Here is a 9,769-nt window from a genome sequence, read left to right as displayed (position 1 = left end):
TCTCATGATTTACTCTGATCAGTTTGCTTTGCTCCATGCTCCTCATGATTTCTTTGAATTTTTCTGTAGGAGCTCAATCAAAAATCACCTAAGCAAATATGTCGTCCTTCTCTACAAGGGTTGGATGTGGAATTTGAGGAGAATCTGTGCACCAGCATTGGACTCCTTGATGTTGCTCTGATCATATTGTGTAAATATATTTCTAATAAAGCAATTGCTCGATGGTGTACATGTTAGAAATAACAAGATGTAATCATCAAGTGTGAGAGATGGCAACATCAGGATGGGATGGTATGTACTGTTGTGCTCATCAATAGGTTAGTCTTTCATTCTGTTGCAGCCAGTATGTTTTTTCTTATGGAAACAATCAAGAAATATCTAATTTCTATGTACATCCAAATATATATAAGTGGCTATTATTAACATGGAGTTTAGATTTGTTAACGGTCACTGCGTTTGGTCTATCCCGAGCCTCTGATTGTGATTCGTGTTCTTTTGATATGCACTTGCCATGATATTGTGGCTGGACTTCTGGTATGTGTTACCTCTAATAAATGTTGCAGAGCTCCCTCTCCTCTGCTTGATTTTCCTTTTTTGGATTTTCATCAGCTTGCTTCGTTCTTCGGTCGACGGCATCACAGTACCCCTGTCTATGTGGACAATGCCTAATATACTTCCACTGGATGGCGACCAGGCCAGGAAGGGAGTGGACTTGTGCTGCTCACGGCTTTGCTCCTCTATTCCCTCCTTTTCCTTTGATGTTTCGAAACATCTTGGAGTAGTGGATGGATCAGATATGGCCCAGTAGCACTGGTGGTTTTACTGTGCAGGAACAGTTCAACATGTAGTTCTTGATGGGATTTAGTAATTTTGGGTTGTTGAGCAAGATCGTGGAAGCTAATGCTGCTGATTCATGTGCAATTATTATCCTTTTTTTTCTTTCTTAGATTTTTGAGGTTTTTCTTAGATGTTTTTTTAGATAAGATGTCTAGAGATTTCAACTTGGTCAATTCATATGCTTAACTAATATTTTAGATAACGGAAGATTGCTCCTGCGGCTGTTGCATCGTTCCATATTTTATATTGCCTGAACATGTTTTTTCTTTTGCCTGATCCTACTTTGTTAAACATCTTTTCCCAGTTAAGTGGCTCGGCTTTGCTATTGTTTCTCTTGGTTTCACTCTGCATATCAAAATCTCTTTTACGTACTATGCATTTATGCTCTATCTGCACTGTAATTCAACATGTCTTCCTTCCGGCTACAGCTAATACCTCTGTCTCAAGCGTATATTATTGAAGTAATGCTTTTTGATTGATTATATAATTGTATATTGTTCTTTCACTATCTCATAGGAAATCAGAAGACCACTTTTGGATAAGTTGGATGGTAGGTCTTTCTCTGGAACTGTTTATCATCTGCAAAAAAATTTGGCTGATCAGAGCTCAGAAGCAATGGTGTGCCTCACAACATTTGGATTTGAAATTCTTAGATTGTTTGCTATGGTATAAGGAAGTAGTCTGCACATATACTAATGTAGCACTTTACCTTGCTGCTTCCCACTTAAGTTTATGCTTTTATATTTCAAAAATTAGAGGAACATGAAGCAGCAAAGATAATGAGTGACGGTGGTGGCTGGACGTCCCCGCCATGAAGATGAGCGGAAGGAGCAAGAGCACATCTGAAGATGGGGAGGGGTGGAGGTGGCGGTTCTGAATTTGAAGACGGTGCCGTGAGGAGTAGCAGGAGGAGCAGCCGCCGACGGCCTGGCTGCATGTGGTACGCCCTCCCCTTCATCTCCTACGGCGTCGTGGACATCCTGCTCGACGATGCTCCTCTTTGCCAGCATCTCCAGCGTGTGCTGAGCTTCCCCTGTCTCCTCCCTATCCTGGTTGCAAGATTTGGTTCAGATTAGAAGTAGGGTACAATTATTTGTTGAGTATGGTTACAGATTAGGAGTAGGAAATGTAGTTGTAGGCACAGTTTTAGTAAATTTTCAGTAAACATAGTGTGAGAGTTTTACTCCAGTAATCTTGCTTGAAGTAAATTTTAGTAACTTCAGTAATCTTGCTTGAAGTACTCTGAAAATATACTCAGAAAATGTACTGCTTGTACTGGTGATCTTGCAGTTATCTTCAATCTTCGGTGTATGGATCAACACAGAACTATAAGGTTTTGCGAGGAATCAAGGCTTGTTTTCTCTGTATCATGATAAGGTCAAGCAAATGACATACCAGATCAATTTTATTGTAGGTCCTGAATATAAATCTACTAACAAATTCTGCGATTCTTTGCTTCCAAAAGATGAACCTAAACTTGCAATTCCTCTACTACTGCCCATTGCCCAGTACAGGTCCAAGTAAGATTTTTTTTCTCAACTTGCTAAATCCTTTGTGCCCTTTCCCCCTTCTTATTTTGTTCTGCTCTCGACTAAGTGGACTTTATGTAATATGTAGATGATAGACTGATGGTTATTGTAGATGCACCCTAGCCTTGGTGTGTCTAATATATTTTGCACATAGCTCACATACACAGTTCTAAAAAAATATGATCTTGATGTATCTGAGTTGTATTAATTTGTGCAGGAGAACAATATTTGCATTCTGAATGTCTGCCTGCACACAACCAGGTTCTCTAGATGAGTGTGTGTACAACACTACAACCTGCAAAATAGATTTTCCACGTGCTTGTTGTCAATATTTGCGGTACAATTTGAAATTCATAATGCACCAAAGTTATTGTGGTGTGATGATCTGATTTAAAGCTTTTAAGTAATGGATTATACAAATCAGCATGTGAATTTGTACTCAAGATCGTGATTCATCCCGAGGGATGCATCATTTATAGTTGAACAATATTATCAGCTATTTCGCTTTTCTGAGTATAGCACAAGCCTAAGTAAATATGGGTCGAGGTAACCAAACCTTACAGTACAGATTAAATTAATACACGCTTTTATTGAAAAAGATATACCAAATTCCATTTTGCAATGGATAGCATGCCTGTAAATAATGGGCGGGACAATTAACGCTTTCTTCGTAGTGAAGAACAACCATGTGTGCACATACAATTTTCACTAAATTTTAGTACATGTCTAAATTTTTCTCCCGTTGCAACGCACGGGCATAATAAAGTACGGATTGACTCCGTGTGTTCATCGTCATAATACGCTTCTTCCCATTAATTTACGTTTTCAATTTAAATTTTAAACATATACGCGAGGTGGTAATAATGTTGCTATCGGTATAGAATCGACATATTACGTTTCTCTATTCGTCATGGGCTTTACCCCACATTGGCCGCGATTGCGAGCAGCGACTTTGCCCTTGCATATGGAGCAAAAATAGTTGATTTTCCTGGAGACGAACTCATGACCTGCCGTTTCATCTCAATGTGCACAACCAACTGGGCTAAAGGCGTGCACTTGTTCACCGTCATCCTTTTTTAAGTCGTTTCTTTCAAAAACGGCCACACAAAAAAAGTTGCTATTTTGAAGACTCGAACACGGGCTGCCAGAAAAGTGCACACATCGAGCGTCCAAGTCAGCTGGCCCATCATATGTTTAGTGTAACAAGGATTACCCTCTTAGTCTATCACGTCAGGAGGATTTTCGGCCGCCTGTGTATTTTCCTCAAAAAAAAACCTCACGGTGTATTATATTTAGATAGTTGATTCACCTTTTAAATAGTCCCATACCGCTCTTTTAAACCCAATCTTCGTAATTTATATACATCTTCGAACTTTCTCGGTATCAAGGAGCCATCTCGGGAACCAATATAAAAGGAAATAAGTCCTTCCATAATAAGGATAAGGAAGGAAAGAGAGGGAGGGTCTCCAAATGGCACTAAACCTCTCCGTCAATGGATATAGTAGCAACGCCAAATTAAGTTGAACTACTTTTTATATCTGAATTTGAAAATACTCCCTCCGTCCCACAATTCTTGTCTTAAATTTGTTTACATACGGATGTATCTAATACTAAAACGTGACTTGATACATCCGTATTTAGATAAATCTAAGATAAAATTTTTGGGACGGAGGGAGTACTATGTCTAAATCACAATAAACAGGATTCATTCTATGTTGGTCATATACAATATTTTTCTGAGAAAAAACAAATATTTGCTCTCTTTTTTTCTGCTCGACTAGCTAGCGCCCATCACAAACTCTTACAATCCTCCTAATAAAAATAATGTTGATCACCAAAGCACAAGCAGTCGGACTCCCTGCTGTGTGCGGCACAAACTCCGCACTTTACTTTGTTCTATTAGCCACTAATAGAGGATCTTTGTACAATGCTCCTAATATCATTGCCCGCAAAAAATGCTTCTAATATCATTACCCCGCAAAAAATGCTTCTAATATCATTGGACACAAATAGTGCTATGCTACCCAGTCCCTAAACCCATCCCGCACTGGTTCATGGAAATCTTTGTTGCCTCCGTAGTGAAGCAAGAATGTTGTACCAAGACTTTACTATTTTTATTATAGTGTGATATTTTTGGGGCATCACCGCATCACTAAGCAACGTCAACAAATACGTGAAGAGATACTCACGACCAGGTAGATATTTCTGTGATTTAAATTGCACACACCTACAGCACACTTATGAATTCCTTTCACAATTATGTTTTTGCACAACACATCTTTTCATGTTGTTTCTGATGTGGTAGTGTGGAATATTTCAAAGAGTTTACTAATGTCATCATGTCTGGCAGTCGGTCGTGGGAGGAGGAGGACATGTCTGGCAGTTGGTCATGGGAGGAGGAGGTGAGGTAGTCTTCAACTATTGGGTTTAGGAAGTATGGTTTTTTTTCCCCCGTTGCAACGCACGACCATTTGTGCTAGTCTCTCCCTAATAATAAAGCACGGATTGGGTCTTCGGGTTCACTGTCGTGTCCTTTTTGGAAAAAGTCCCCGTGGTTTTTGATAATGGAACCCGCCGTCCCTATTTAAGTGGATCTGGAAAACGATTTGATTTTGCAAATTAACCCCTGCCTTTTGTAAGGATTCCGCCCGCTCAACCGATGCGGTGGTGGCCATGGGCGCCGGTGGCTGGAGGAGGTACAGAGGAGAAGGGGCGCAAGAGGGAGAGAGATGGAAGGAAGGGAAGGGCCAGCGGGCGGGGCGAGCTGGTGCCCTGGCGGTGGTAGGTGCGTGCGCGTGTGTGTCGCGTGGCATGGAAGGAAGGGAAGGGCCGGTCGCCGGAGCGGGGGCGGCACGCCGCCATCGGCCTGTCTGTGGCGCACCGGTCCGGACATTGGTGGCTGCCGCCGCAGGGGATTGGCGCCCGCACGCGCACGCCGTGGGGCAGGCGGCGAAGGGGGCAGGGGAGCAGGCCACATCGCGCTCGTGAAGGTCGACGGCGACGAAGTTGACGCCCGTGCCGTGGGGGAAGCGGATCTTGGCTGAGGAAGGGAGGGAGAGGAGCAGCGGTTGCACCCGGTGTGGCGGCGAGGGGAGCGCGAGGTCGGAGGCGCAGGAGCAGGGGAGGTCGCTCCCCGGATGGGTTCGATCTTTGGCTCTGCAGCTGTTAATTTGATATAGCCCGAAATTTAAGTATCAGCGATTGTCATATTTAGGTCTGCACGTTTGATCCAGTTTCTGCATACTTAATCACCATGTTTTTATTTGAAAAATCTTGAGCTGGAATTCGTACTATTCAGTACTGATGTTTATAGGAGCCTAGCATTGCTGGGGCATAGGAAGGTCTAGCTTCACTCAGTGACGATCCTTTCCAGCTTTGGGTTCCTGCTTCAATGCTATGAAGCACTCTGAAAAACTTTGAGTTCTTTCTGGGACAAGTCGCTCTGTTTCTGACTCATGAATGCATAAATATTCCTTCTTAGTCATTAGATATTTCCACTCTAGATAATTTGGATGAAATATGAATTTCATGGTGTGATATTCCTATCATCTTGCTGAAGCTGACCAGTATAAAACTGGCTGATCATCATACCTGAAAGACAGTGTGATTGAGCTTCCTCTCATTGAACCATCTAAATTTGTTGTTGGTTTGTTTGGCGCTAAGTATTCTGAATCAAGGTTGACAACTTTATTTGGTAGTTTTCTGTATGTCAATTGAGTCACTGCTTCTGCATTATCTGTAAAAAAATGCATATCAACTAGAACACAATTCTCATAGCTACATTGTCCAGGCTATTTGGGCCTAAATTAACCACATCATTTCTTGCTCATGATGTCACAGTGCCCAAATTAGTACACTCTCATAGGCAACTACATGGTTGCCAACCTCTCTACATGCCCATGCTCCTTTGGCGACTCCCAGTGTACTTCCTTCCCAGCATAGGCCAGAACATGGACAACCAAAACCATATCCAGTATTTTGGCTAGCCAATATTTTTGTATCCTCTGGGTTGCGCTCAAATCAAACACACCTAATATGCAACTGTGCAGATCAAGATTCTTTACCTACTATTAGCTAGGAGCATTGTGTATAAGCAAAAGGTTATGGGAGTTTCTTGGTATAACTCCTTGTCACAATGGTGTGGTTGCAAAGCTAATTCAGTATCATGTTATCTACTTAGCAGGCAACCATTTTTTTAGGGAAACTTAGTAGGCAACTTTACTCTGATTCTACAACCAATATTTGTTTCATTTTCCTTTTTAAGATCATTACTTTTTCATGCACTGCCTCTCCCCTGTCTATGCCAGCAGCAAGAATTTGTTTTATGCATTGTTTAGCATTTGCATTAATATTGTATTCCCCAGCGCTTTATGTATCATGATTTTTGACATCAATTGCTGGTAAATCAAAACTGGTGTATAGATTGTTGCTTTGTCACTATGGCCACGGGGTTATGATTTGGTAAATTGAAATGTTATTCACATTTTCAATTGACTAATATGTGCTGCTTGTTACATTGCTACAGAGAAACCAACAACAATGGTGATCCCTCCACCAGACAGAGCAGCTAGAATCGTCGGTTTTCTCAAGCCGTGCCTTTTGAGGATGCAATCTCGAACAAGTATGTGACCGCACAGGTGATCCATACCCCAACAACAATCGTCGCGTGTTCTGCGAGCTCATAGGAGAAGCTGCTGAGACCGAACTTGGAGTCGACCCACGACGTCTCTGCCACCGCAAAGATTGGGAAGTTGCTGGGCAAGTGCCTGCTGCTCAAGGGGATACCTGCCGTATCCATCCACATGAAGAGAGAGCTGAAGTACCATGGGAAAGTCGAGGCTGTAATAGCTTCTGTCAGAGAAGCTGGTGTCAAGCTGTTGTGATGGTGAAAACATAGAGCTCGGCTTAGCATTTGCGCAGTCTTAGCTGTATTTCTATTGTTTGGACTGATTCATAGCAACTTTTGTGTTTATGAATTCAACGCTAAACGAACGTTGTCCAGTACCCCAGGGTCAATAAAAGGACTGTGTTGTAGGGAATCAGCCTAATAATATGGTGTAGCACCTGGATCAACAGCCTGATAATGTGTTGTAGCACTTGGATCAACAGCCTGATAATCTGTTGTAGCACTTGCATCGGAGAATCTTCTTGATCATTCCTTTTCTCTTTGAGAACTGGTTGTTGTTTTTCTGGCAAATTGTTTACTGTTAATGGATGCTAAACCTTAAGATCGTGTTTCTTTTAGGAGATATACGTACATCTATATCTATATCGATATCTATATTATATCTCTAATCTAATAATAAAGTCATTAGTACTTTTGGTGATATGTCACATAAAATCATTAGTGCTTCCGTGCGGGCGGCTTGTTTTTAAATTTCGTTTTTATCTTTCTTTTTCTTTTCCGTGTTCATTGTTTTCTCCTTCAAATAATTTGGTACTTCAAAAAATTTCATGAATTAAAAAAGCGAATTTCTAAATAAAATGTTCAATAAATCATAAAATGTTGGTGGATTTAAAAAAGTTCATAATTGTTTTTACAATGTTTGCATATTCAAAAAATGTTCTGAATTTTGAAAACAAATGTTATCTGTGATGTAGCAAAATATTGTCATGGCCTTTGTTGACTATAATTTTTTTCTCCCGATGCAACGCACGGGCCCTTTTGCTAGTCTTTCCCTAATAATAAAGCACGGATTGACTCCATGGGTTCACCGTCATAATACGCTTCTTTTCGTGATTTTACGCTTTCAGTTTGATTTTAAAACATATGCGAGGTGGTACTAAATTTTGTTTTCTTTCATCCGTCAGAGTGGATCGATTCGCTCGATCTGTTTATAGTCCACGTCCTGGCCTATTTTCCCGGCCCATCCAGCCCAAACGTGCAAAAATAATAATGGTTGTTGCGCGCAGAATCGAGCTTGCAACCTCGTGCCCAACAACCTTTGACACAACCAACTAAGCTAGCTCCATCTGTGCTATAACAAAGGTTCATTCAGGTTTCAAATAGTCCCACATCACTCCCTCCAAACCAAACTTCGTAATTTAAAAGGATCTTCGAGTTTCCTGGGAATCAAGGAGCAGTTTCGGGAATCAATAAGGAAGGAAATAAATTGCCCAATAAGGAAGGAAAAGAGGAGGAAATAATGATGGAAAGAGAGGGAAAAGAAAGGAAAGACTGGATAGGTAAATAAGGAAGCAAATGGGAGAAGGAAAGAGGGAAGAGCAGATAATCAAATGGAACTGAATTCATAGAAGGAAAAACAGAGAGGGATTTCGGTCTTGAAGAAGGAAAGAGGGAAGCAAATGGAATTGAATCCAAGAAGGAAAAAGAGAGAGGGATTTCGGTCTTGAAGAAGGAAAGAGCAAATGGAAATTGAATCCAAGAAGGAAAGAGGGATTTCGGTATTGAAAAAAAATGGACTGGTGGTGGTTACTGTTTCTCGTAAACGTACATCCTAATCGGCCGGACATGCTCGTTATGCACAACTATGGCCACAGGCTCCATCATCCCTTTTCCTTCCACCTAATCATGAAAGTTTTTAATTAGAAACCATTTAGGTCATAATGAGATATCTTTTTAGTTCTTTTAGAAACACCTCTGATTTCAAAAAAAAATTCTGAAAAACCAATTCGTGTAGAACTTGTAGAAGAGCGAGCGATCCGTCTACAACTCGGAGTAGAACATAGGATTTGGAGGAGAGCGAGCGATCCGTCTACAACTCAAAGTAGAACAAAGGACTTGGAGCAGAGCGATATCGATGGAAGCTTTCAGGTTCAACTTCGATCTAGAAACGCCACCCACTTTCAAGCTGATGAAATTTAGCTTTCTTTGAAATATGAAAATATTGTATTGTTGCTTTTCTTTACAGAAAAGTTTAAATTCCTCTTGTCATGCCTATTAGTAAGGTTGTGAATTTCTTAGTGTCCACTATATAAAAACAATAGTTTGACATATGTGAGCAATCTTCACTATCCAGATGCCTAAACAGTAATCAATGATATATCTAGCACATACTATGTCATGTTTCATGTTCCGAACTACCATTTTGAATAACCCAACTATCAATCGGTCCATTGTTATTGTCATCAGCAACATGTCTCCCGTGACCCAGTTTGTCGACCTTGCCACCCCTGATTCATAACAACATGCATTTGCTCTGTACAAAAGCACATACATCCCCGAGCTTCGACCTTGCCACCCTTGATTAATTGTAAATGAAGACCAACAAATGCTATCTGATGTGCATAGGATCCTAAAGGCAGTTTGACATGTTATCTAAGGAAGAATAGGATCATATGTCTCCGAGCCTTGATTCACATCCCGTTGCAACGATGTATGTACAAAACAGTCCTTGCACTTTTAGATATTAAACCCGCAATCCACATATAAGTAAAATAAC

General features: G+C 40.9%; 1 pseudogene; it reads left to right on the top strand.

The window, feature by feature from the left end:
• LOC119308320 overlaps positions 1-7,501 on the top strand; it is a 9,354-nt pseudogene extending 1,853 nt beyond the window's left edge.
• The last annotated feature ends 2,268 nt before the right edge of the window (positions 7,502-9,769 follow it).

The sequence above is a fragment of the Triticum dicoccoides genome, chromosome 5B (assembly GCF_002162155.2).
Source record: "Triticum dicoccoides isolate Atlit2015 ecotype Zavitan chromosome 5B, WEW_v2.0, whole genome shotgun sequence".
Classification (NCBI taxonomy): domain Eukaryota; kingdom Viridiplantae; phylum Streptophyta; class Magnoliopsida; order Poales; family Poaceae; genus Triticum; species Triticum dicoccoides.
Note: the sequence above shows the minus strand (reverse complement) of the source record. Positions and strands in the feature narration are given on the sequence as shown.